Source organism: Phyllobates terribilis, unplaced genomic scaffold, assembly GCF_046119375.1.
Source record: "Phyllobates terribilis strain yellow unplaced genomic scaffold, ASM4611937v1 Scaffold_7__3_contigs__length_470593459, whole genome shotgun sequence".
In the NCBI taxonomy this organism is placed as follows: Eukaryota; Metazoa; Chordata; class Amphibia; order Anura; family Dendrobatidae; genus Phyllobates; species Phyllobates terribilis.
In genome coordinates, this window is record NW_027362767.1 from 443,630,563 (window position 1) to 443,653,603 (window position 23,041).

Genomic DNA, 23,041 nt, shown 5'->3' on the forward strand with positions numbered 1-23,041 from the left:
TGTAGGTCGTGTGCTGAGTGTTACTGCTCCTCGTCTGTAGGTCGTGTGCTGAGTGTTACTGCTCCTCGTCTGTAGGTCGTGTGCTGAGTGTTACTGCTCCTCGTCTGTAGGTCGTGTGCTGAGTGTTACTGCTCCTTGCCTGTAGGTCGTGTGCTGAGTGTTACTGCTCCTCGTCTGTAGGTCGTGTGCTGAGTGTTACTGCTCCTCGTCTGTAGGTCGTGTGCTGAGTGTTACTGCTCCTCGTCTGTAGGTCGTGTGCTGAGTGTTACTGCTCCTCGCCTGTAGGTCGTGTGCTGAGTGTTACTGCTCCTCGCCTGTAGGTCGTGTGCTGAGTGTTACTGCTCCTCGCCTGTAGGTCGTGTGCTGAGTGTTACTGCTCCTCACCTGTAGGTCTTGTGCTGAGTGTTTCTGCTCCTCGCCTGTAGGTCATGTGCTGAGTGTTACTGCTCCTCGTCTGTAGGTCGTGTGCTGAGTGTTACTGCTCCTCGCCTGTAGGTCGTGTGCTGAGTGTTACTACTCCTCGCCTGTAGGTCGTGTGCTGAGTGTTACTGCTCCTCGTCTGTAGGTCGAGTGCTGAGTGTTACTGCTCCTCGTCTGTAGGTCTTGTGCTGAGTGTTACTGCTCCTCGCCTATAGGTCATGTGCTGAGTGTTACTGCTCCTCTCCTGTAGGTCGTATGCTGAGTGTTACTGCTCCTCTCCTGTAGGTCGTGTGCTGAGTGTTACTGCTCCTCGGCTGTAGGTCGTGTGCTGAGTGTTACTGCTCCTCGCCTGTAGGTCGTGTGCTGAGTGTTACTGCTCCTCGTCTGTAGGTCGTGTGCTGAGTGTTACTGCTCCTCGCCTGTAGGTCGTGTGCTGAGTGTTACTGCTACTCGTCTGTAGGTCGTGTGCTGAGTGTTACTGCTCCTCATCTGTAGGTCTTGTGCTGAGTGTTACTGCTCCTCACCTATAGGTCATGTGCTGAGTGTTACTGCTCCTCTCCTGTAGGTCGTATGCTGAGTGTTACTGCTCCTCTCCTGTAGGTCGTGTGCTGAGTGTTACTGCTCCTCGTCTGTAGGTCGTGTGCTGAGTGTTACTGCTCCTCGCCTGTAGGTCGTGTGCTGAGTGTTACTGCTCCTCGCCTGTAGGTCGTGTGCTGAGTGTTACTGCTCCTCGTCTGTAGGTCGTGTGCTGAGTGTTACTGCTCCTCGCCTGTAGGTCGTGTGCTGAGTGTTACTGCTCCTCTCCTGTAGGTCGTGTGCTGAGTGTTACTGCTCCTCGTCTGTAGGTCATGTGCTGAGTGTTACTGCTCCTCGTCTGTAGGTCGTGTGCTGAGTGTTACTGCTCCTCGCCTGTAGGTCGTGTGCTGAGTGTTACTGCTCCTCGCCTGTAGGTCGTGTGCTGAGTGTTACTGCTCCTCGTCTGTAGGTCTTGTGCTGAGTGTTACTGCTCCTCGCCTATAGGTCATGTGCTGAGTGTTACTGCTCCTCGTCTGAAGGTCGTGTGCTGAGTGTTACTGCTCCTCGTCTGTAGGTCGTGTGCTGAGTGTTACTGCTCCTCGCCTGTAGGTCGTGTGCTGAGTGTTACTGCTCCTCGTCTGTAGGTCGTGTGCTGAGTGTTACTGCTCCTCGTCTGTAGGTCGTGTGCTGAGTGTTACTGCTCCTTGTCTGTAGGTCGTGTGCTGAGTGTTACTGCTCCTCGCCTGTAGGTCGTGTGCTGAGTGTTACTGCTCCTCGCCTGTAGGTCGTGTGCTGAGTGTTACTGCTCCTCGCCTGTAGGTCGTGTGCTGAGTGTTACTGCTCCTCGCCTGTAGGTCTTGTGCTGAGTGTTTCTGCTCCTCGCCTGTAGGTCGTGTGCTGAGTGTTACTGCTCCTCGCCTGTAGGTCGTGTGCTGAGTGTTACTGCTCCTCGTCTGTAGGTCTTGTGCTGAGTGTTACTGCTCCTCGCCTATAGGTCATGTGCTGAGTGTTACTGCTCCTCTCCTGTAGGTCGTATGCTGAGTGTTACTGCTCCTCTCCTGTAGGTCGTGTGCTGAGTGTTACTGCTCCTCGGCTGTAGGTCGTGTGCTGAGTGTTACTGCTCCTCGCCTGTAGGTCGTGTGCTGAGTGTTACTGCTCCTCGTCTGTAGGTCGTGTGCTGAGTGTTACTGCCCCTCGCCTGTAGGTCGTGTGCTGAGTGTTACTGCTCCTCGTCTGTAGGTCGTGTGCTGAGTGTTACTGCTCCTCACCTATAGGTCATGTGCTGAGTGTTACTGCTCCTCTCCTGTAGGTCGTATGCTGAGTGTTACTGCTCCTCTCCTGTAGGTCGTGTGCTGAGTGTTACTGCTCCTCGTCTGTAGGTCGTGTGCTGAGTGTTACTGCTCCTCGCCTGTAGGTCGTGTGCTGAGTGTTACTGCTCCTCGCCTGTAGGTCGTGTGCTGAGTGTTACTGCTCCTCGTCTGTAGGTCGTGTGCTGAGTGTTACTGCTCCTCACCTATAGGTCATGTGCTGAGTGTTACTGCTCCTCTCCTGTAGGTCGTGTGCTGAGTGTTACTGCTCCTCGCCTGTAGGTCGTGTGCTGGGTGTTACTGCTCCTCGCCTGTAGGTCGTGTGCTGAGTGTTACTGCTCCTCGCCTGTAGGTCGTGTGCTGAGTGTTACTGCTCCTCGCCTGTAGGTCGTGTGCTGAGTGTTACTGCTCCTCGTCTGTAGGTCGTGTGCTGAGTGTTACTGCTCCTCGCCTGTAGGTCGTGTGCTGAGTGTTACTGCTCCTCGTCTGTAGGTCTTGTGCTGAGTGTTTCTGCTCCTCGCCTGTAGGTCGTGTGCTGAGTGTTACTGCTCCTCGCCTGTAGGTCTTGTGCTGAGTGTTACTGCTCCTCGCCTGTAGGTCCTGTGCTGAGTGTTACTGCTCCTCGTCTGTAGGTCGTGTGCTGAGTGTTACTGCTCCTCGCCTGTAGGTCGTGTGCTGAGTGTTACTGCTCCTCGCCTGTAGGTCGTGTGCTGAGTGTTACTGCTCCTCGCCTGTAGGTCGTGAGCTGAGTGTTACTGCTCTTCGCCTGTAGGTCGTGTGCTGAGTGTTACTGCTCCTCGCCTGTAGGTCGTGTGCTGGGTTTTACTGCTCCTCGCCTGTAGGTCGTGTGCTGAGTGTTACTGCTCCTCGCCTGTAGGTCGTGTGCTGAGTGTTACTGCTCCTCGTCTGTAGGTCGTGTGCTGAGTGTTACTGCTCCTCGCCTGTAGGTCGTGTGCTGAGTGTTACTGCTCCTCGTCTGTAGGTCGTGTGCTGAGTGTTACTGCTCCTCGTCTGTAGGTCTTGTGCTGAGTGTTACTGCTCCTCGCCTATAGGTCATGTGCTGAGTGTTACTGCTCCTCTCCTGTAGGTCGTATGCTGAGTGTTACTGCTCCTCTCCTGTAGGTCGTGTGCTGAGTGTTACTGCTCCTCGTCTGTAGGTCGTGTGCTGAGTGTTACTGCTCCTCGCCTGTAGGTCGTGTGCTGAGTGTTACTGCTCCTCGCCTGTAGGTCGTGTGCTGAGTGTTACTGCTCCTCGCCTGTAGGTCGTGTGCTGAGTGTTACTGCTCCTCGTCTGTAGGTCGTGTGCTGAGTGTTACTGCTCCTCGCCTGTAGGTCGTGTGCTGAGTGTTTCTGCTCCTCGTCTGTAGGTCGTGTGCTGAGTGTTACTGCTCCTCGCCTGTAGGTCGTGTGCTGAGTGTTACTGCTCCTCGTCTGTAGGTCGTGTGCTGAGTGTTTCTGCTCCTCGTCTGTAGGTCATGTGCTGAGTGTTACTGCTCCTCGTCTGTAGGTCGTGTGCTGAGTGTTACTGCTCCTCGCCTGTAGGTCGTGTGCTGAGTGTTACTGCTCCTCGTCTGTAGGTCGTGTGCTGAGTGTTACTGCTCCTCGTCTGTAGGTCGTGTGCTGAGTGTTACTGCTCCTCGTCTGTAGGTCGTGTGCTGAGTGTTACTGCTCCTCGTCTGTAGGTCGTGTGCTGAGTGTTACTGCTCCTCGTCTGTAGGTCGTGTGCTGAGTGTTACTGCTCCTCGCCTGTAGGTCGTATGCTGAGTGTTACTGCTCCTCGCCTGTAGGTCGTGTGCTGAGTGTTACTGCTCCTCGCCTGTAGGTCGTGTGCTGAGTGTTACTGCTCCTCACCTGTAGGTCTTGTGCTGAGTGTTTCTGCTCCTCGCCTGTAGGTCATGTGCTGAGTGTTACTGCTCCTCACCTGTAGATCATGTGCTGAGTGTTACTGCTCCTCGCCTGTAGGTTGTGTGCTGAGTGTTACTGCTCCTCGTCTGTAGGTCGTGTGCTGAGTGTTACTGCTCCTTGCCTGTAGGTCGTGTGCTGAGAGTTACTGCTCCTCGCCTGTAGGTCGTGTGCTGAGTGTTACTGCTCCTCGTCTGTAGGTCGTGTGCTGAGTGTTACTGCTCCTCGTCTGTAGGTCTTGTGCTGAGTGTTACTGCTCCTCGCCTATAGGTCATGTGCTGAGTGTTACTGCTCCTCTCCTGTAGGTCGTATGCTGAGTGTTACTGCTCCTCTCCTGTAGGTCGTGTGCTGAGTGTTACTGCTCCTCGCTGTAGGTCGTGTGCTGAGTGTTACTGCTCCTCGCCTGTAGGTCGTGTGCTGAGTGTTACTGCTCCTCGCCTGTAGGTCGTGTGCTGAGTGTTACTGCTCCACGCCTGTAGGTCGTGTGCTGAGTGTTACTGCTCCTCGTCTGTAGGTCGTGTGCTGAGTGTTACTGCTCCTCGTCTGTAGGTCTTGTGCTGAGTGTTACTGCTCCTCGCCTATAGGTCATGTGCTGAGTGTTACTGCTCCTCTCCTGTAGGTCGTATGCTGAGTGTTACTGCTCCTCTCCTGCAGGTCGTGTGCTGAGTGTTACTGCTCCTCGTCTGTAGGTCGTGTGCTGAGTGTTACTGCTCCTCGCCTGTAGGTCGTGTGCTGAGTGTTACTGCTCCTCGTCTGTAGGTCGTGTGCTGAGTGTTACTGCTCCTCGCCTGTAGGTCGTGTGCTGAGTGTTACTGCTCCTCGCCTGTAGGTCGTGTGCTGAGTGTTACTGCTCCTCGCCTGTAGGTCGTCTGCTGAGTGTTACTGCTCCTCGTCTGTAGGTCGTGTGCTGAGTGTTACTGCTCCTCGCCTGTAGGTCGTCTGCTGAGTGTTACTGCTCCTCGTCTGTAGGTCGTGTGCTGAGTGTTACTGCTCCTCGTCTGTAGGTCGTGTGCTGAGTGTTACTGCTCCTCGTCTGTAGGTCGTGTGCTGAGTGTTACTGCTCCTCGCATGTAGGTCGTGTGCTGTGTGTTACTGCTCCTCGCCTGTAGGTCGTGTGCTGAGTGTTACTACTCCTCGCCTGTAGGTCATGTGCTGTGTGTTACTGCTCCTCGCCTGTAGGTCGTGTGCTGAGTGTTACTGCTCCTCGTCTGTAGGTCGTGTGCTGAGTGTTACTGCTCCTCGTCTGTAGGTCGTGTGCTGAGTGTTACTGCTCCTCGTCTGTAGGTCGTGTGCTGAGTGTTACTGCTCCTCGCCTGTAGGTCGTGTGCTGAGTGTTACTGCTCCTCGCCTGTAGGTCGTGTGCTGAGTGTTACTGCTCCTCACCTGTAGGTCGTGTGCTGAGTGTTACTGCTCCTCACCTGTAGGTCTTGTGCTGAGTGTTTCTGCTCCTCGCCTATAGGTCATGTGCTGAGTGTTACTGCTCCTCACCTGTAGATCATGTGCTGAGTGTTACTGCTCCTCGCCTGTAGGTCGTGTGCTGAGTGTTACTGCTCCTCGTCTGTAGGTCGTGTGCTGAGTGTTACTGCTCCTCGCCTGTAGGTCGTGTGCTGAGAGTTACTGCTCCTCTCCTGTAGGTCGTGTGCTGAGTGTTACTGCTCCTCGTCTGTAGGTCGTGTGCTGAGTGTTACTGCTCCTCGTCTGTAGGTCTTGTGCTGAGTGTTACTGCTCCTCGCCTATAGGTCATATGCTGAGTGTTACTGCTCCTCTCCTGTAGGTCGTATGCTGAGTGTTACTGCTCCTCTCCTGTAGGTCGTGTGCTGAGTGTTACTGCTCCTCGGCTGTAGGTCGTGTGCTGAGTGTTACTGCTCCTCGCCTGTAGGTCGTGTGCTGAGTGTTACTGCTCCTCGTCTGTAGGTCGTGTGCTGAGTGTTACTGCTCCTCGCCTGTAGGTCGTGTGCTGAGTGTTACTGCTCCTCGTCTGTAGGTCGTGTGCTGAGTGTTACTGCTCCTCGTCTGTAGGTCTTGTGCTGAGTGTTACTGCTCCTCGCCTATAGGTCATGTGCTGAGTGTTACTGCTCCTCTCCTGTAGGTCGTATGCTGAGTGTTACTGCTCCTCTCCTGTAGGTCGTGTGCTGAGTGTTACTGCTCCTCGTCTGTAGGTCGTGTGCTGAGTGTTACTGCTCCTCGCCTGTAGGTCGTGTGCTGAGTGTTACTGCTCCTCGCCTGTAGGTCGTGTGCTGAGTGTTACTGCTCCTCGCCTGTAGGTCGTGTGCTGAGTGTTACTGCTCCTCGTCTGTAAGTCGTGTGCTGAGTGTTACTGCTCCTCGTCTGTAGGTCGTGTGCTGAGTGTTACTGCTCCTCGTCTGTAGGTCGTGTGCTGAGTGTTACTGCTCCTCGTCTGTAGGTCGTGTGCTGAGTGTTACTGCTCCTCGCCTGTAGGTCGTGTGCTGAGTGTTACTGCTCCTCGTCTGTAGGTCGTGTGCTGAGTGTTACTGCTCCTCGTCTGTAGGTCGTGTGCTGAGTGTTACTGCTCCTTGTCTGTAGGTCGTGTGCTGAGTGTTACTGCTCCTCGCCTGTAGGTCGTGTGCTGAGTGTTACTGCTCCTCGCCTGTAGGTCGTGTGCTGAGTGTTACTGCTCCTCGCCTGTAGGTCGTGTGCTGAGTGTTACTGCTCCTCACCTGTAGGTCTTGTGCTGAGTGTTTCTGCTCCTCGCCTGTAGGTCATGTGCTGAGTGTTACTGCTCCTCACCTGTAGATCATGTGCTGAGTGTTACTGCTCCTCGCCTGTAGGTCGTGTGCTGAGTGTTACTGCTCCTCGTCTGTAGGTCGTGTGCTGAGTGTTACTGCTCCTCGCCTGTAGGTCGTGTGTTGAGTGTTACTGCTCCTCGCCTGTAGGTCTTGTGCTGAGTGTTACTGCTCCTCACCTGTAGGTCTTGTGCTGAGTGTTTCTGCTCCTCGCCTGTAGGTCATGTGCTGAGTGTTACTGCTCCTCGCCTGTAGGTCATGTGCTGAGTGTTACTGCTCCTCGTCTGTAGGTCGTGTGCTGAGTGTTACTGCTCCTCGTCTGTAGGTCGTGTGCTGAGTGTTACTGCTCCTCGTCTGTAGGTCGTGTGCTGAGTGTTACTGCTCCTCGTCTGTAGGTCGTGTGCTGAGTGTTACTGCTCCTCGTCTGTAGGTCGTGTGCTGAGTGTTACTGCTCCTCGTCTGTAGGTCGTGTGCTGAGTGTTACTGCTCCTCGCCTGTAGGTCGTGTGCTGAGTGTTACTGCTCCTCACCTGTAGGTCTTGTGCTGAGTGTTTCTGCTCCTCGCCTGTAGGTCGTGTGCTGAGTGTTACTGCTCCTCGCCTGTAGGTCATGTGCTGAGTGTTACTGCTCCTCGCCTGTAGGTCGTGTGCTGAGTGTTACTGCTCCTCGTCTGTAGGTCGTGTGCTGAGTGTTACTGCTCCTCGCCTGTAGGTCGTGTGCTGAGTGTTACTGCTCCTCGCCTGTAGGTCGTGTGCTGAGTGTTACTGCTCCTCGCCTGTAGGTCGTGAGCTGAGTGTTACTGCTCTTCGCCTGTAGGTCGTGTGCTGAGTGTTACTGCTCCTCGCCTGTAGGTCGTGTGCTGGGTGTTACTGCTCCTCGCCTGTAGGTCGTGTGCTGAGTGTTACTGCTCCTCGCCTGTAGGTCGTGTGCTGAGTGTTACTGCTCCTCGCCTGTAGGTCGTGTGCTGAGTGTTACTGCTCCTCGCCTGTAGGTCGTGTGCTGAGTGCTACTGCTCCTCATCTGTAGGTCGTGTGCTGAGTGTTACTGCTCCTCGCCTGTAGGTCGTGTGCTGAGTGTTACTGCTCCTCGTCTGTAGGTCGTGTGCTGAGTGTTACTGCTCCTCGTCTGTAGGTCGTGTGCTGAGTGTTACTGCTCCTCGCCTGTAGGTCGTGTGCTGAGTGTTACTGCTCCTCGTCTGTAGGTCGTGTGCTGAGTGTTACTGCTCCTCGCCTGTAGGTCGTGTGTTGAGTGTTACTGCTCCTCGCCTGTAGGTCTTGTGCTGAGTGTTACTGCTCCTCGTCTGTAGGTCGTGTGCTGAGTGTTACTGCTCCTCGCCTGTAGGTCGTGTGCTGAGTGTTACTGCTCCTCACCTGTAGATCATGTGCTGAGTGTTACTGCTCCTCGCCTGTAGGTCGTGTGCTGAGTGTTACTGCTCCTCGCCTGTAGGTCGTGTGCTGAGTGCTACTGCTCCTCGCCTGTATGTCGTGTGCTGAGTGTTACTGCTCCTCGTCTGTAGGTCGTGTGCTGAGTGTTACTGCTCCTCGCCTGTAGGTCGTGTGCTGAGTGTTACTGCTCCTCGTCTGTAGGTCGTGTGCTGAGTGTTACTGCTCCTCGCCTGTAGGTCGTGTGCTGAGTGTTACTGCTCCTCGTCTGTAGGTCGTGTGCTGAGTGTTACTGCTCCTCGTCTGTAGGTCGTGTGCTGAGTGTTACTGCTCCTCGTCTGTAGGTCGTGTGCTGAGTGTTACTGCTCCTCGCCTGTAGGTCGTGTGCTGAGTGTTACTGCTCCTCGTCTGTAGGTCGTGTGCTGAGTGTTACTGCTCCTCGTCTGTAGGTCGTGTGCTGAGTGTTACTGCTCCTCGCCTGTAGGTCGTGTGCTGAGTGTTACTGCTCCTCGTCTGTAGGTCGTGTGCTGAGTGTTACTGCTCCTCGTCTGTAGGTCGTGTGCTGAGTGTTACTGCTCCTCGTCTGTAGGTCGTGTGCTGAGTGTTACTGCTCCTCGCCTGTAGGTCGTGTGCTGAGTGTTACTGCTCCTCGTCTGTAGGTCGTGTGCTGAGTGTTTCTGCTCCTCGCCTGTAGGTCATGTGCTGAGTGTTACTGCTCCTCACCTGTAGATCATGTGCTGAGTGTTACTGCTCCTCGCCTGTAGGTCGTGTGTGGAGTGTTACTGCTCCTCGTCTGTAGGTCGTGTGCTGAGTGTTACTGCTCCTCGCCTGTAGGTCGTGTGCTGAGTGTTACTGCTCCTCGTCTGTAGGTCGTGTGCTGAGTGTTTCTGCTCCTCGCCTGTAGGTCATGTGCTGAGTGTTACTGCTCCTCACCTGTAGATCATGTGCTGAGTGTTACTGCTCCTCGTCTGTAGGTCTTGTGCTGAGTGTTACTGCTCCTCACCTATAGGTCATGTGCTGAGTGTTACTGCTCCTCTCCTGTAGGTCGTATGCTGAGTGTTACTGCTCCTCTCCTGTAGGTCGTGTGCTGAGTGTTACTGCTCCTCGTCTGTAGGTCGTGTGCTGAGTGTTACTGCTCCTCGCCTGTAGGTCGTGTGCTGAGTGTTACTGCTCCTCGCCTGTAGGTCGTGTGCTGAGTGTTACTGCTCCTCGTCTGTAGGTCGTGTGCTGAGTGTTACTGCTCCTCGCCTGTAGGTCGTGTGCTGAGTGTTACTGCTCCTCGCCTGTAGGTCGTGTGCTGAGTGTTACTGCTCCTCGTCTGTAGGTCGTGTGCTGAGTGTTACTGCTCCTCGTCTGTAGGTCATGTGCTGAGTGTTACTGCTCCTCGTCTGTAGGTCGTGTGCTGAGTGTTACTGCTCCTCGCCTGTAGGTCGTGTGCTGAGTGTTACTGCTCCTCGCCTGTAGGTCGTGTGCTGAGTGTTACTGCTCCTCGTCTGTAGGTCGTGTGCTGAGTGTTACTGCTCCTCGCCTGTAGGTCGTGTGCTGAGAGTTACTGCTCCTCGCCTGTAGGTCGTGTGCTGAGTGTTACTGCTCCTCGTCTGTAGGTCGTGTGCTGAGTGTTACTGCTCCTCGTCTGTAGGTCTTGTGCTGAGTGTTACTGCTCCTCGCCTATAGGTCATATGCTGAGTGTTACTGCTCCTCTCCTGTAGGTCGTATGCTGAGTGTTACTGCTCCTCTCCTGTAGGTCGTGTGCTGAGTGTTACTGCTCCTCGGCTGTAGGTCGTGTGCTGAGTGTTACTGCTCCTCGCCTGTAGGTCGTGTGCTGAGTGTTACTGCTCCTCGTCTGTAGGTCGTGTGCTGAGTGTTACTGCTCCTCGCCTGTAGGTCGTGTGCTGAGTGTTACTGCTCCTCGTCTGTAGGTCGTGTGCTGAGTGTTACTGCTCCTCGTCTGTAGGTCTTGTGCTGAGTGTTACTGCTCCTCGCCTATAGGTCATGTGCTGAGTGTTACTGCTCCTCTCCTGTAGGTCGTATGCTGAGTGTTACTACTCCTCTCCTGTAGGTCGTGTGCTGAGTGTTACTGCTCCTCGTCTGTAGGTCGTGTGCTGAGTGTTACTGCTCCTCGCCTGTAGGTCGTGTGCTGAGTGTTACTGCTCCTCGCCTGTAGGTCGTGTGCTGAGTGTTACTGCTCCTCGTCTGTAGGTCGTGTGCTGAGTGTTACTGCTCCTCGCCTGTAGGTCGTGTGCTGAGTGTTACTGCTCCTCGCCTGTAGGTCGTGTGCTGAGTGTTACTGCTCCTCGTCTGTAAGTCGTGTGCTGAGTGTTACTGCTCCTCGTCTGTAGGTCGTGTGCTGAGTGTTACTGCTCCTCGTCTGTAGGTCGTGTGCTGAGTGTTACTGCTCCTCGTCTGTAGGTCGTGTGCTGAGTGTTACTGCTCCTCGCCTGTAGGTCGTGTGCTGAGTGTTACTGCTCCTCGTCTGTAGGTCGTGTGCTGAGTGTTACTGCTCCTTGTCTGTAGGTCGTGTGCTGAGTGTTACTGCTCCTCGCCTGTAGGTCGTGTGCTGAGTGTTACTGCTCCTCGCCTGTAGGTCGTGTGCTGAGTGTTACTGCTCCTCGCCTGTAGGTCGTGTGCTGAGTGTTACTGCTCCTCACCTGTAGGTCTTGTGCTGAGTGTTTCTGCTCCTCGCCTGTAGGTCATGTGCTGAGTGTTACTGCTCCTCACCTGTAGATCATGTGCTGAGTGTTACTGCTCCTCGCCTGTAGGTCGTGTGCTGAGTGTTACTGCTCCTCGTCTGTAGGTCGTGTGCTGAGTGTTACTGCTCCTCGCCTGTAGGTCGTGTGTTGAGTGTTACTGCTCCTCGCCTGTAGGTCTTGTGCTGAGTGTTACTGCTCCTCACCTGTAGGTCTTGTGCTGAGTGTTTCTGCTCCTCGCCTGTAGGTCATGTGCTGAGTGTTACTGCTCCTCGCCTGTAGGTCATGTGCTGAGTGTTACTGCTCCTCGTCTGTAGGTCGTGTGCTGAGTGTTACTGCTCCTCGTCTGTAGGTCGTGTGCTGAGTGTTACTGCTCCTCGTCTGTAGGTCGTGTGCTGAGTGTTACTGCTCCTCGTCTGTAGGTCGTGTGCTGAGTGTTACTGCTCCTCGTCTGTAGGTCGTGTGCTGAGTGTTACTGCTCCTCGTCTGTAGGTCGTGTGCTGAGTGTTACTGCTCCTCGCCTGTAGGTCGTGTGCTGAGTGTTACTGCTCCTCACCTGTAGGTCTTGTGCTGAGTGTTTCTGCTCCTCGCCTGTAGGTCGTGTGCTGAGTGTTACTGCTCCTCGCCTGTAGGTCATGTGCTGAGTGTTACTGCTCCTCGCCTGTAGGTCGTGTGCTGAGTGTTACTGCTCCTCGTCTGTAGGTCGTGTGCTGAGTGTTACTGCTCCTCGCCTGTAGGTCGTGTGCTGAGTGTTACTGCTCCTCGCCTGTAGGTCGTGTGCTGAGTGTTACTGCTCCTCGCCTGTAGGTCGTGAGCTGAGTGTTACTGCTCTTCGCCTGTAGGTCGTGTGCTGAGTGTTACTGCTCCTCGCCTGTAGGTCGTGTGCTGGGTGTTACTGCTCCTCGCCTGTAGGTCGTGTGCTGAGTGTTACTGCTCCTCGCCTGTAGGTCGTGTGCTGAGTGTTACTGCTCCTCGCCTGTAGGTCGTGTGCTGAGTGTTACTGCTCCTCGCCTGTAGGTCGTGTGCTGAGTGCTACTGCTCCTCATCTGTAGGTCGTGTGCTGAGTGTTACTGCTCCTCGCCTGTAGGTCGTGTGCTGAGTGTTACTGCTCCTCGTCTGTAGGTCGTGTGCTGAGTGTTACTGCTCCTCGTCTGTAGGTCGTGTGCTGAGTGTTACTGCTCCTCGCCTGTAGGTCGTGTGCTGAGTGTTACTGCTCCTCGTCTGTAGGTCGTGTGCTGAGTGTTACTGCTCATCGCCTGTAGGTCGTGTGTTGAGTGTTACTGCTCCTCGCCTGTAGGTCTTGTGCTGAGTGTTACTGCTCCTCGTCTGTAGGTCGTGTGCTGAGTGTTACTGCTCCTCGCCTGTAGGTCGTGTGCTGAGTGTTACTGCTCCTCACCTGTAGATCATGTGCTGAGTGTTACTGCTCCTCACCTGTAGGTCGTGTGCTGAGTGTTACTGCTCCTCGCCTGTAGGTCGTGTGCTGAGTGCTACTGCTCCTCGCCTGTATGTCGTGTGCTGAGTGTTACTGCTCCTCGTCTGTAGGTCGTGTGCTGAGTGTTACTGCTCCTCGCCTGTAGGTCGTGTGCTGAGTGTTACTGCTCCTCGTCTGTAGGTCGTGTGCTGAGTGTTACTGCTCCTCGCCTGTAGGTCGTGTGCTGAGTGTTACTGCTCCTCGTCTGTAGGTCGTGTGCTGAGTGTTACTGCTCCTCGTCTGTAGGTCGTGTGCTGAGTGTTACTGCTCCTCGTCTGTAGGTCGTGTGCTGAGTGTTACTGCTCCTCGCCTGTAGGTCGTGTGCTGAGTGTTACTGCTCCTCGTCTGTAGGTCGTGTGCTGAGTGTTACTGCTCCTCGTCTGTAGGTCGTGTGCTGAGTGTTACTGCTCCTCGCCTGTAGGTCGTGTGCTGAGTGTTACTGCTCCTCGTCTGTAGGTCGTGTGCTGAGTGTTACTGCTCCTCGTCTGTAGGTCGTGTGCTGAGTGTTACTGCTCCTCGTCTGTAGGTCGTGTGCTGAGTGTTACTGCTCCTCGCCTGTAGGTCGTGTGCTGAGTGTTACTGCTCCTCGTCTGTAGGTCGTGTGCTGAGTGTTTCTGCTCCTCGCCTGTAGGTCATGTGCTGAGTGTTACTGCTCCTCACCTGTAGATCATGTGCTGAGTGTTACTGCTCCTCGCCTGTAGGTCGTGTGTTGAGTGTTACTGCTCCTCGTCTGTAGGTCGTGTGCTGAGTGTTACTGCTCCTCGCCTGTAGGTCGTGTGCTGAGAGTTACTGCTCCTCGCCTGTAGGTCGTGTGCTGAGTGTTACTGCTCCTCGTCTGTAGGTCGTGTGCTGAGTGTTACTGCTCCTCGTCTGTAGGTCTTGTGCTGAGTGTTACTGCTCCTCGCCTATAGGTCATGTGCTGAGTGTTACTGCTCCTCTCCTGTAGGTCGTATGCTGAGTGTTACTGCTCCTCTCCTGTAGGTCGTGTGCTGAGTGTTACTGCTCCTCGGCTGTAGGTCGTGTGCTGAGTGTTACTGCTCCTCGCCTGTAGGTCGTGTGCTGAGTGTTACTGCTCCTCGCCTGTAGGTCGTGTGCTGAGTGTTACTGCTCCTCGCCTGTAGGTCGTGTGCTGAGTGTTACTGCTCCTCGTCTGTAGGTCGTGTGCTGAGTGTTACTGCTCCTCGTCTGTAGGTCGTGTGCTGAGTGTTACTGCTCCTCGCCTGTAGGTCGTGTGCTGAGTGTTACTGCTCCTCGTCTGTAGGTCGTGTGCTGAGTGTTACTGCTCCTCGCCTGTAGGTCGTGTGCTGAGTGTTACTGCTCCTCGTCTGTAGGTCGTGTGCTGAGTGTTACTGCTCCTCGTCTGTAGGTCTTGTGCTGAGTGTTACTACTCCTCGCCTATAGGTCATGTGCTGAGTGTTACTGCTCCTCTCCTGTAGGTCGTATGCTGAGTGTTACTGCTCCTCTCCTGTAGGTCGTGTGCTGAGTGTTACTGCTCCTCGGCTGTAGGTCGTGTGCTGAGTGTTACTGCTCCTCGCCTGTAGGTCGTGTGCTGAGTGTTACTGCTCCTCGCCTGTAGGTCGTGTGCTGAGTGTTACTGCTCCTCGTCTGTAGGTCGTGTGCTGAGTGTTACTGCTCCTCGCCTGTAGGTCATGTGCTGAGTGTTACTGCTCCTCGCCTGTAGGTCGTGTGCTGAGTGTTACTGCTCCTCGTCTGTAGGTCGTGTGCTGAGTGTTACTGCTCCTCGCCTGTAGGTCGCGTGCTGAGTGTTACTGCTCCTCGTCTGTAGGTCGTGTGCTGAGTGTTACTGCTCCTCGCCTGTAGGTCGTGTGCTGAGTGTTACTGCTCCTCGTCTGTAGGTCGTGTGCTGAGTGTTACTGCTCCTCGTCTGTAGGTCGTGTGCTGAGTGTTACTGCTCCTCGTCTGTAGGTCGTGTGCTGAGTGTTACTGCTCCTCGTCTGTAGGTCGTGTGCTGAGTGTTACTGCTCCTCGTCTGTAGGTCGTGTGCTGAGTGTTACTGCTCCTCGCCTGTAGGTCGTGTGCTGAGTGTTACTGCTCCTCGTCTGTAGGTCGTGTGCTGAGTGTTACTGCTCCTCATCTGTAGGTCGTGTGCTGAGTGTTACTGCTCCTCGTCTGTAGGTCGTGTGCTGAGTGTTACTGCTCCTCGCCTGTAGGTCGTGTGCTGAGTGTTACTGCTCCTCGCCTGTAGGTCGTGTGCTGAGTGTTACTGCTCCTCGCCTGTAGGTCGTGTGCTGAGTGTTACTGCTCCTCACCTGTAGGTCTTGTGCTGAGTGTTTCTGCTCCTCGCCTGTAGGTCATGTGCTGAGTGTTACTGCTCCTCGTCTGTAGGTCGTGTGCTGAGTGTTACTGCTCCTCGCCTGTAGGTCGTGTGCTGAGTGTTACTACTCCTCGCCTGTAGGTCGTGTGCTGAGTGTTACTGCTCCTCGTCTGTAGGTCGAGTGCTGAGTGTTACTGCTCCTCGTCTGTAGGTCTTGTGCTGAGTGTTACTGCTCCTCGCCTATAGGTCATGTGCTGAGTGTTACTGCTCCTCTCCTGTAGGTCGTATGCTGAGTGTTACTGCTCCTCTCCTGTAGGTCGTGTGCTGAGTGTTACTGCTCCTCGGCTGTAGGTCGTGTGCTGAGTGTTACTGCTCCTCGCCTGTAGGTCGTGTGCTGAGTGTTACTGCTCCTCATCTGTAGGTCGTGTGCTGGGTGTTACTGCTCCTCGTCTGTAGGTCTTGTGCTGAGTGTTACTGCTCCTCGCCTGTAGGTCGTGTGCTGAGTGTTACTGCTCCTAGTCTGTAGGTCGTGTGCTGAGTGTTACTGCTCCTCGTCTGTAGGTCGTGTGCTGAGTGTTACTGCTCCTCGCCTGTAGGTCGTGTGCTGAGTGTTACTGCTACTCGTCTGTAGGTCGTGTGCTGAGTGTTACTGCTCCTCGTCTGTAGGTCTTGTGCTGAGTGTTACTGCTCCTCACCTATAGGTCATGTGCTGAGTGTTACTGCTCCTCTCCTGTAGGTCGTATGCTGAGTGTTACTGCTCCTCTCCTGTAGGTCGTGTGCTGAGTGTTACTGCTCCTCGTCTGTAGGTCGTGTGCTGAGTGTTACTGCTCCTCGCCTGTAGGTCGTGTGCTGAGTGTTACTGCTCCTCGCCTGTAGGTCGTGTGCTGAGTGTTACTGCTCCTCGTCTGTAGGTCGTGTGCTGAGTGTTACTGCTCCTCGCCTGTAGGTCGTGTGCTGAGTGTTACTGCTCCTCGCCTGTAGGTCGTGTGCTGAGTGTTACTGCTCCTCGTCTGTAGGTCGTGTGCTGAGTGTTACTGCTCCTCGTCTGTAGGTCATGTGCTGAGTGTTACTGCTCCTCGTCTGTAGGTCGTGTGCTGAGTGTTACTGCTCCTCGCCTGTAGGTCGTGTGCTGAGTGTTACTGCTCCTCGCCTGTAGGTCGTGTGCTGAGTGTTACTGCTCCTCGTCTGTAGGTCTTGTGCTGAGTGTTACTGCTCCTCGCCTGTAGGTCGTATGCTGAGTGTTACTGCTTCTCGTCTGTAGGTCGTGTGCTGAGTGTTACTGCTCCTCGCCTGTAGGTCGTGTGCTGAGTGTTACTGCTCCTCGCCTGTAGGTCGTGTGCTGAGTGTTACTGCTCCTCGCCTATAGGTCATGTGCTGAGTGTTACTGCTCCTCGTCTGAAGGTCGTGTGCTGAGTGTTACTGCTCCTCGTCTGTAGGTCGTGTGCTGAGTGTTACTGCTCCTCGCCTGTAGGTCGTGTGCTGAGTGTTACTGCTCCTCGTCTGTAGGTCGTGTGCTGAGTGTTTCTGCTCCTTGTCTGTAGGTCGTGTGCTGAGTGTTACTGCTCCTCGCCTGTAGGTCGTGTGCTGAGTGTTACTGCTCCTCGCCTGTAGGTCGTGTGCTGAGTGTTACTGCTCCTCGCCTGTAGGTCGTGTGCTGAGTGTTACTGCTCCTCGCCTGTAGGTCTTGTGCTGAGTGTTTCTGCTCCTCGCCTGTAGGTCGTGTGCTGAGTGTTACTGCTCCTCGCCTGTAGGTCGTGTGCTGAGTGTTACTGCTCCTCGTCTGTAGGTCTTGTGCTGAGTGTTACTGCTCCTCGCCTATAGGTCATGTGCTGAGTGTTACTGCTCCTCTCCTGTAGGTCGTATGCTGAGTGTTACTGCTCCTCTCCTGTAGGTCGTGTGCTGAGTGTTACTGCTCCTCGGCTGTAGGTCGTGTGCTGAGTGTTACTGCTCCTCGCCTGTAGGTCGTGTGCTGAGTGTTACTGCTCCTCGTCTGTAGGTCGTGTGCTGAGTGTTACTGCTCCTCGCCTGTAGGTCGTGTGCTGAGTGTTACTGCTACTCGTCTGTAGGTCGTGTGCTGAGTGTTACTGCTCCTCGTCTGTAGGTCTTGTGCTGAGTGTTACTGCTCCTCACCTATAGGTCATGTGCTGAGTGTTACTGCTCCTCTCCTGTAGGTCGTATGCTGAGTGTTACTGCTCCTCTCCTGTAGGTCGTGTGCTGAGTGTTACTGCTCCTCGTCTGTAGGTCGTGTGCTGAGTGTTACTGCTCCTCGCCTGTAGGTCGTGTGCTGAGTGTTACTGCTCCTCGCCTGTAGGTCGTGTGCTGAGTGTTACTGCTCCTCGTCTGTAGGTCGTGTGCTGAGTGTTACTGCTCCTCGCCTGTAGGTCGTGTGCTGAGTGTTACTGCTCCTCGCCTGTAGGTCGTGTGCTGAGTGTTAATGCTCCTCGTCTGTAGGTCGTGTGCTGAGTGTTACTGCTCCTCGTCTGTAGGTCATGTGCTGAGTGTTACTGCTCCTCGTCTGTAGGTCGTGTGCTGAGTGTTACTGCTCCTCGCCTGTAGGTCGTGTGCTGAGTGTTACTGCTCCTCGTCTGTAGGTCGTGTGCTGAGTGTTACTGCTCCTCGTCTGTAGGTCGTGTGCTGAGTGTTACTGCTCCTCGTCTGTAGGTCGTGTGCTGAGTGTTACTGCTCCTCGCCTGTAGGTCGTGTGCTGAGTGTTACTGCTCCTCGTCTGTAGGTCGTGTGCTGAGTGTTACTGCTCCTTGTCTGTAGGTCGTGTGCTGAGTGTTACTGCTCCTCGCCTGTAGGTCGTGTGCTGAGTGTTACTGCTACTCGCCTGTAGGTCGTGTGCTGAGTGTTACTGCTCCTCGCCTGTAGGTCGTGTGCTGAGTGTTACTGCTCCTCGCCTGTAGGTCTTGTGCTGAGTGTTTCTGCTCCTCGCCTGTAGGTCATGTGCTGAGTGTTACTGCTCCTCACCTGTAGATCATGTGCTGAGTGTTACTGCTCATCGCCTGTAGGTCGTGTGCTGAGTGTTACTGCTCCTCGTCTGTAGGTCGTGTGCTGAGTGTTACTGCTCCTCGCCTGTAGGTCGTGTGTTGAGTGTTACTGCTCCTCGCCTGTAGGTCTTGTGCTGAGTGTTACTGCTCCTCACCTGTAGGTCTTGTGCTGAGTGTTTCTGCTCCTCGCCTGTAATTCATGTGCTGAGTGTTACTGCTCCTCGCCTGTAGGTCATGTGCTGAGTGTTACTGCTCCTCGTCTGTAGGTCGTGTGCTGAGTGTTACTGCTCCTCGCCTGTAGGTCGTGTGCTGAGTGTTACTGCTCCTCGTCTGTAGGTCGTGTGCTGAGTGTTACTGCTCCTCGCCTGTAGGTCGTATGCTGAGTGTTACTGCTCCTCACCTGTAGGTCTTGTGCTGAGTGTTTCTGCTCTTCGCCTGTAGGTCGTGTGCTGAGTGTTACTGCTCCTCGCCTGTAGGTCATGTGCTGAGTGTTACTGCTCCTCGCCTGTAGGTCGTGTGCTGAGTGTTACTGCTCCTCGCCTGTAGGTCGTGTGCTGAGTGTTACTGCTCCTCACCTGTAGGTCGTGTGCTGAGTGTTACTGCTCCTCGCCTGTAGGTCGTGAGCTGAGTGTTACTGCTCTTCGCCTGTAGGTCGTGTGCTGAGTGTTACTGCTCCTCGTCTGTAGGTCGTGTGCTGGGTGTTACTGCTCCTCGCCTGTAGGTCGTGTGCTGAGTGTTACTGCTCCTCGCCTGTAGGTCGTGTGCTGAGTGTTACTGCTCCTCGCCTGTAGGTCGTGTGCTGAGTGTTACTGCTCCTCGTCTGTAGGTCGTGTGCTGAGTGTTACTGCTCCTCGCCTGTAGGTCGTGTGCTGAGTGTTACTGCTCCTCGTCTGTAGGTCTTGTGCTGAGTGTTTCTGCTCCTCGCCTGTAGGTCGTGTGCTGAGTGTTACTGCTCCTCGCCTGTAGGTCATGTGCTGAGTGTTACTGCTCCTCGCCTGTAGGTCCTGTGCTGAGTGTTACTGCTCCTCGTCTGTAGGTCGTGTGCTGAGTGTTACTGCTCCTCGCCTGTAGGTCGTGTGCTGAGTGTTACTGCTCCTCGCCTGTAGGTCGTGTGCTGAGTGTTACTGCTCCTCGCCTGTAGGTCGTGAGCTGAGTGTTACTGCTCTTCGCCTGTAGGTCGTGTGCTGAGTGTTACTGCTCCTCGCCTGTAGGTCGTGTGCTGGGTTTTACTGCTCCTCGCCTGTAGGTCGTGTGCTGAGTGTTACTGCTCCTCGCCTGTAGGTCGTGTGCTGAGTGTTACTGCTCCTCGTCTGTAGGTCGTGTGCTGAGTGTTACTGCTCCTCGCCTGTAGGTCGTGTGCTGAGTGTTACTGCTCCTCGTCTGTAGGTCGTGTGCTGAGTGTTACTGCTCCTCGTCTGTAGGTCTTGTGCTGAGTGTTACTGCTCCTCGCCTATAGGTCATGTGCTGAGTGTTACTGCTCCTCTCCTGTAGGTCGTATGCTGAGTGTTACTGCTCCTCTCCTGTAGGTCGTGTGCTGAGTGTTACTGCTCCTCGCCTGTAGGTCGTGTGCTGAGTGTTACTGCTCCTCGCCTGTAGGTCGTGTGCTGAGTGTTACTGCTCCTCGCCTGTAGGTCGTGTGCTGAGTGTTACTGCTCCTCGCCTGTAGGTCGTGTGCTGAGTGTTACTGCTCCTCGTCTGTAGGTCGTGTGCTGAGTGTTACTGCTCCTCGCCTGTAGGTCGTGTGCTGAGTGTTTCTGCTCCTCGTCTGTAGGTCATGTGCTGAGTGTTACTGCTCCTCGCCTGTAGGTCGTGTGCTGAGTGTTACTGCTCCTCGTCTGTAGGTCGTGTGCTGAGTGTTTCTGCTCCTCGTCTGTAGGTCATGTGCTGAGTGTTACTGCTCCTCGTCTGTAGGTCGTGTGCTGAGTGTTACTGCTCCTCGCCTGTAGGTCGTGTGCTGAGTGTTACTGCTCCTCGTCTGTAGGTCGTGTGCTGAGTGTTACTGCTCCTCGTCTGTAGGTCGTGTGCTGAGTGTTACTGCTCCTCGTCTGTAGGTCGTGTGCTGAGTGTTACTGCTCCTCGTCTGTAGGTCGTGTGCTGAGTGTTACTGCTCCTCGTCTGTAGGTCGTGTGCTGAGTGTTACTGCTCCTCGCCTGTAGGTCGTGTGCTGAGTGTTACTGCTCCTCGCCTGTAGGTCGTGTGCTGAGTGTTACTGCTCCTCGCCTGTAGGTCGTGTGCTGAGTGTTACTGCTCCTCACCTGTAGGTCTTGTGCTGAGTGTTTCTGCTCCTCGCCTGTAGGTCATATGCTGAGTGTTACTGCTCCTCACCTGTAGATCATGTGCTGAGTGTTACTGCTCCTCGCCTGTAGGTTGTGTGCTGAGTGTTACTGCTCCTCGTCTGTAGGTCGTGTGCTGAGTGTTACTGCTCCTTGCCTGTAGGTCGTGTGCTGAGAGTTACTGCTCCTCGCCTGTAGGTCGTGTGCTGAGTGTTACTGCTCCTCGTCTGTAGGTCGTGTGCTGAGTGTTACTGCTCCTCGTCTGTAGGTCGTGTGCTGAGTGTTACTGCTCCTCGCCTATAGGTCATGTGCTGAGTGTTACTGCTCCTCTCCTGTAGGTCGTATGCTGAGTGTTACTGCTCCTCTCCTGTAGGTCGTGTGCTGAGTGTTACTGCTCCTCGCTGTAGGTCGTGTGCTGAGTGTTACTGCTCCTCGCCTGTAGGTCGTGTGCTGAGTGTTACTGCTCCTCGCCTGTAGGTCGTGTGCTGAGTGTTACTGCTCCTCGCCTGTAGGTCGTGTGCTGAGTGTTACTGCTCCTCGTCTGTAGGTCGTGTGCTGAGTGTTACTGCTCCTCGTCTGTAGGTCTTGTGCTGAGTGTTACTTCTCCTCGCCTATAGGTCATGTGCTGAGTGTTACTGCTCCTCTCCTGTAGGTCGTATGCTGAGTGTTACTGCTCCTCTCCTGCAGGTCGTGTGCTGAGTGTTACTGCTCCTCGTCTGTAGGTCGTGTGCTGAGTGTTACTGCTCCTCGCCTGTAGGTCGTCTGCTGAGTGTTACTGCTCCTCGTCTGTAGGTCGTGTGCTGAGTGTTACTGCTCCTCGCCTGTAGGTCGTGTGCTGAGTGTTACTGCTCCTAGTCTGTAGGTCGTGTGCTGAGTGTTACTGCTCCTCGTCTGTAGGTCGTGTGCTGAGTGTTACTGCTCCTCGTCTGTAGGTCGTGTGCTGAGTGTTACTGCTCCTCGTCTGTAGGTCGTGTGCTGTGTGTTACTGCTCCTCGCCTGTAGGTCGTGTGCTGAGTGTTACTGCTCCTCGTCTGTAGGTCATGTGCTGAGTGTTACTGCTCCTCACCTGTAGATCATGTGCTGAGTGTTACTGCTCCTCGCCTGTAGGTCGTGTGCTGAGTGTTACTGCTCCTCGTCTGTAGGTCGTGTGCTGAGTGTTACTGCTCCTCGCCTGTAGGTCGTGTGCTGAGAGTTACTGCTCCTCGCCTGTAGGTCATGTGCTGAGTGTTACTGCTCCTCGTCTGTAGGTCGTGTGCTGAGTGTTACTGCTCCTCGTCTGTAGGTCTTGTGCAGAGTGTTACTGCTCCTCGCCTATAGGTCATATGCTGAGTGTTACTGCTCCTCTCCTGTAGGTCGTATGCTGAGTGTTACTGCTCCTCTCCTGTAGGTCGTGTGCTGAGTGTTACTGCTCCTCGGCTGTAGGTCGTGTGCTGAGTGTTACTGCTCCTCGCCTGTAGGTCGTGTGCTGAGTGTTACTGCTCCTCGTCTGTAGGTCGTGTGCTGAGTGTTACTGCTCCTCGCCTGTAGGTCGTCTGCTGAGTGTTACTGCTCCTCGTCTGTAGGTCGTGTGCTGAGTGTTACTGCTCCTCGTCTGTAGGTCTTGTGCTGAGTGTTACTGCTCCTCGCCTATAGGTCATGTGCTGAGTGTTACTGCTCCTCTCCTGTAGGTCGTATGCTGATTGTTACTGCTCCTCTCCTGTAGGTCGTGTGCTGAGTGTTACTGCTCCTCGTCTGTAGGTCGTGTGCTGAGTGTTACTGCTCCTCGCCTGTAGGTCGTGTGCTGAGTGTTACTGCTCCTCGCCTGTAGGTCGTGTGCTGAGTGTTACTGCTCCTCGTCTGTAGGTCGTGTGCTGAGTGTTACTGCTCCTCGCCTGTAGGTCGTGTGCTGAGTGTTACTGCTCCTCGCCTGTAGGTCGTGTGCTGAGTGTTACTGCTCCTCGTCTGTAGGTCGTGTGCTGAGTGTTACTGCTCCTCGCCTGTAGGTCGTGTGCTGAGTGTTACTGCTCCTCGCCTGTAGGTCGTGTGCTGAGTGTTACTGCTCCTCGCCTGTAGGTCGTGTGCTGAGTGTTACTGCTCCTCACCTGTAGGTCTTGTGCTGAGTGTTTCTGCTCCTCGCCTGTAGGTCATGTGCTGAGTGTTACTGCTCCTCACCTGTAGATCATGTGCTGAGTGTTACTGCTCCTCGCCTGTAGGTCGTGTGCTGAGTGTTACTGCTCCTCGTCTGTAGGTCGTGTGCTGAGTGTTTCTGCTCCTCGCCTGTAGGTCGTGTGCTGAGTGTTACTGCTCCTCGCCTGTAGGTCATGTGCTGAGTGTTACTGCTCCTCGCCTGTAGGTCGTGTGCTGAGTGTTACTGCTCCTCGTCTGTAGGTCGTGTGCTGAGTGTTACTGCTCCTCGCCTGTAGGTCGTGTGCTGAGTGTTACTGCTCCTCGCCTGTAGGTCGTGTGCTGAGTGTTACTGCTCCTCGCCTGTAGGTCGTGAGCTGAGTGTTACTGCTCTTCGCCTGTAGGTCGTGTGCTGAGTGTTACTGCTCCTCGCCTGTAGGTCGTGTGCTGGGTGTTACTGCTCCTCGCCTGTAGGTCGTGTGCTGAGTGTTACTGCTCCTCGCCTGTAGGTCGTGTGCTGAGTGTTACTGCTCCTCGCCTGTAGGTCGTGTGCTGAGTGTTACTGCTCCTCGCCTGTAGGTCGTGTGCTGAGTGCTACTGCTCCTCATCTGTAGGTCGTGTGCTGAGTGTTACTGCTCCTCGCCTGTAGGTCGTGTGCTGAGTGTTACTGCTCCTCGTCTGTAGGTCGTGTGCTGAGTGTTACTGCTCCTCGTCTGTAGGTCGTGTGCTGAGTGTTACTGCTCCTCGCCTGTAGGTCGTGTGCTGAGTGTTACTGCTCCTCGTCTGTAGGTTGTGTGCTGAGTGTTACTGCTCCTTGTCTGTAGGTCGTGTGCTGAGTGTTACTGCTCCTCGCCTGTAGGTCGTGTGCTGAGTGTTACTGCTCCTCGCCTGTAGGTCGTGTGCTGAGTGTTACTGCTCCTCGCCTGTAGGTCGTGTGCTGAGTGTTACTGCTCCTCACCTGTAGGTCTTGTG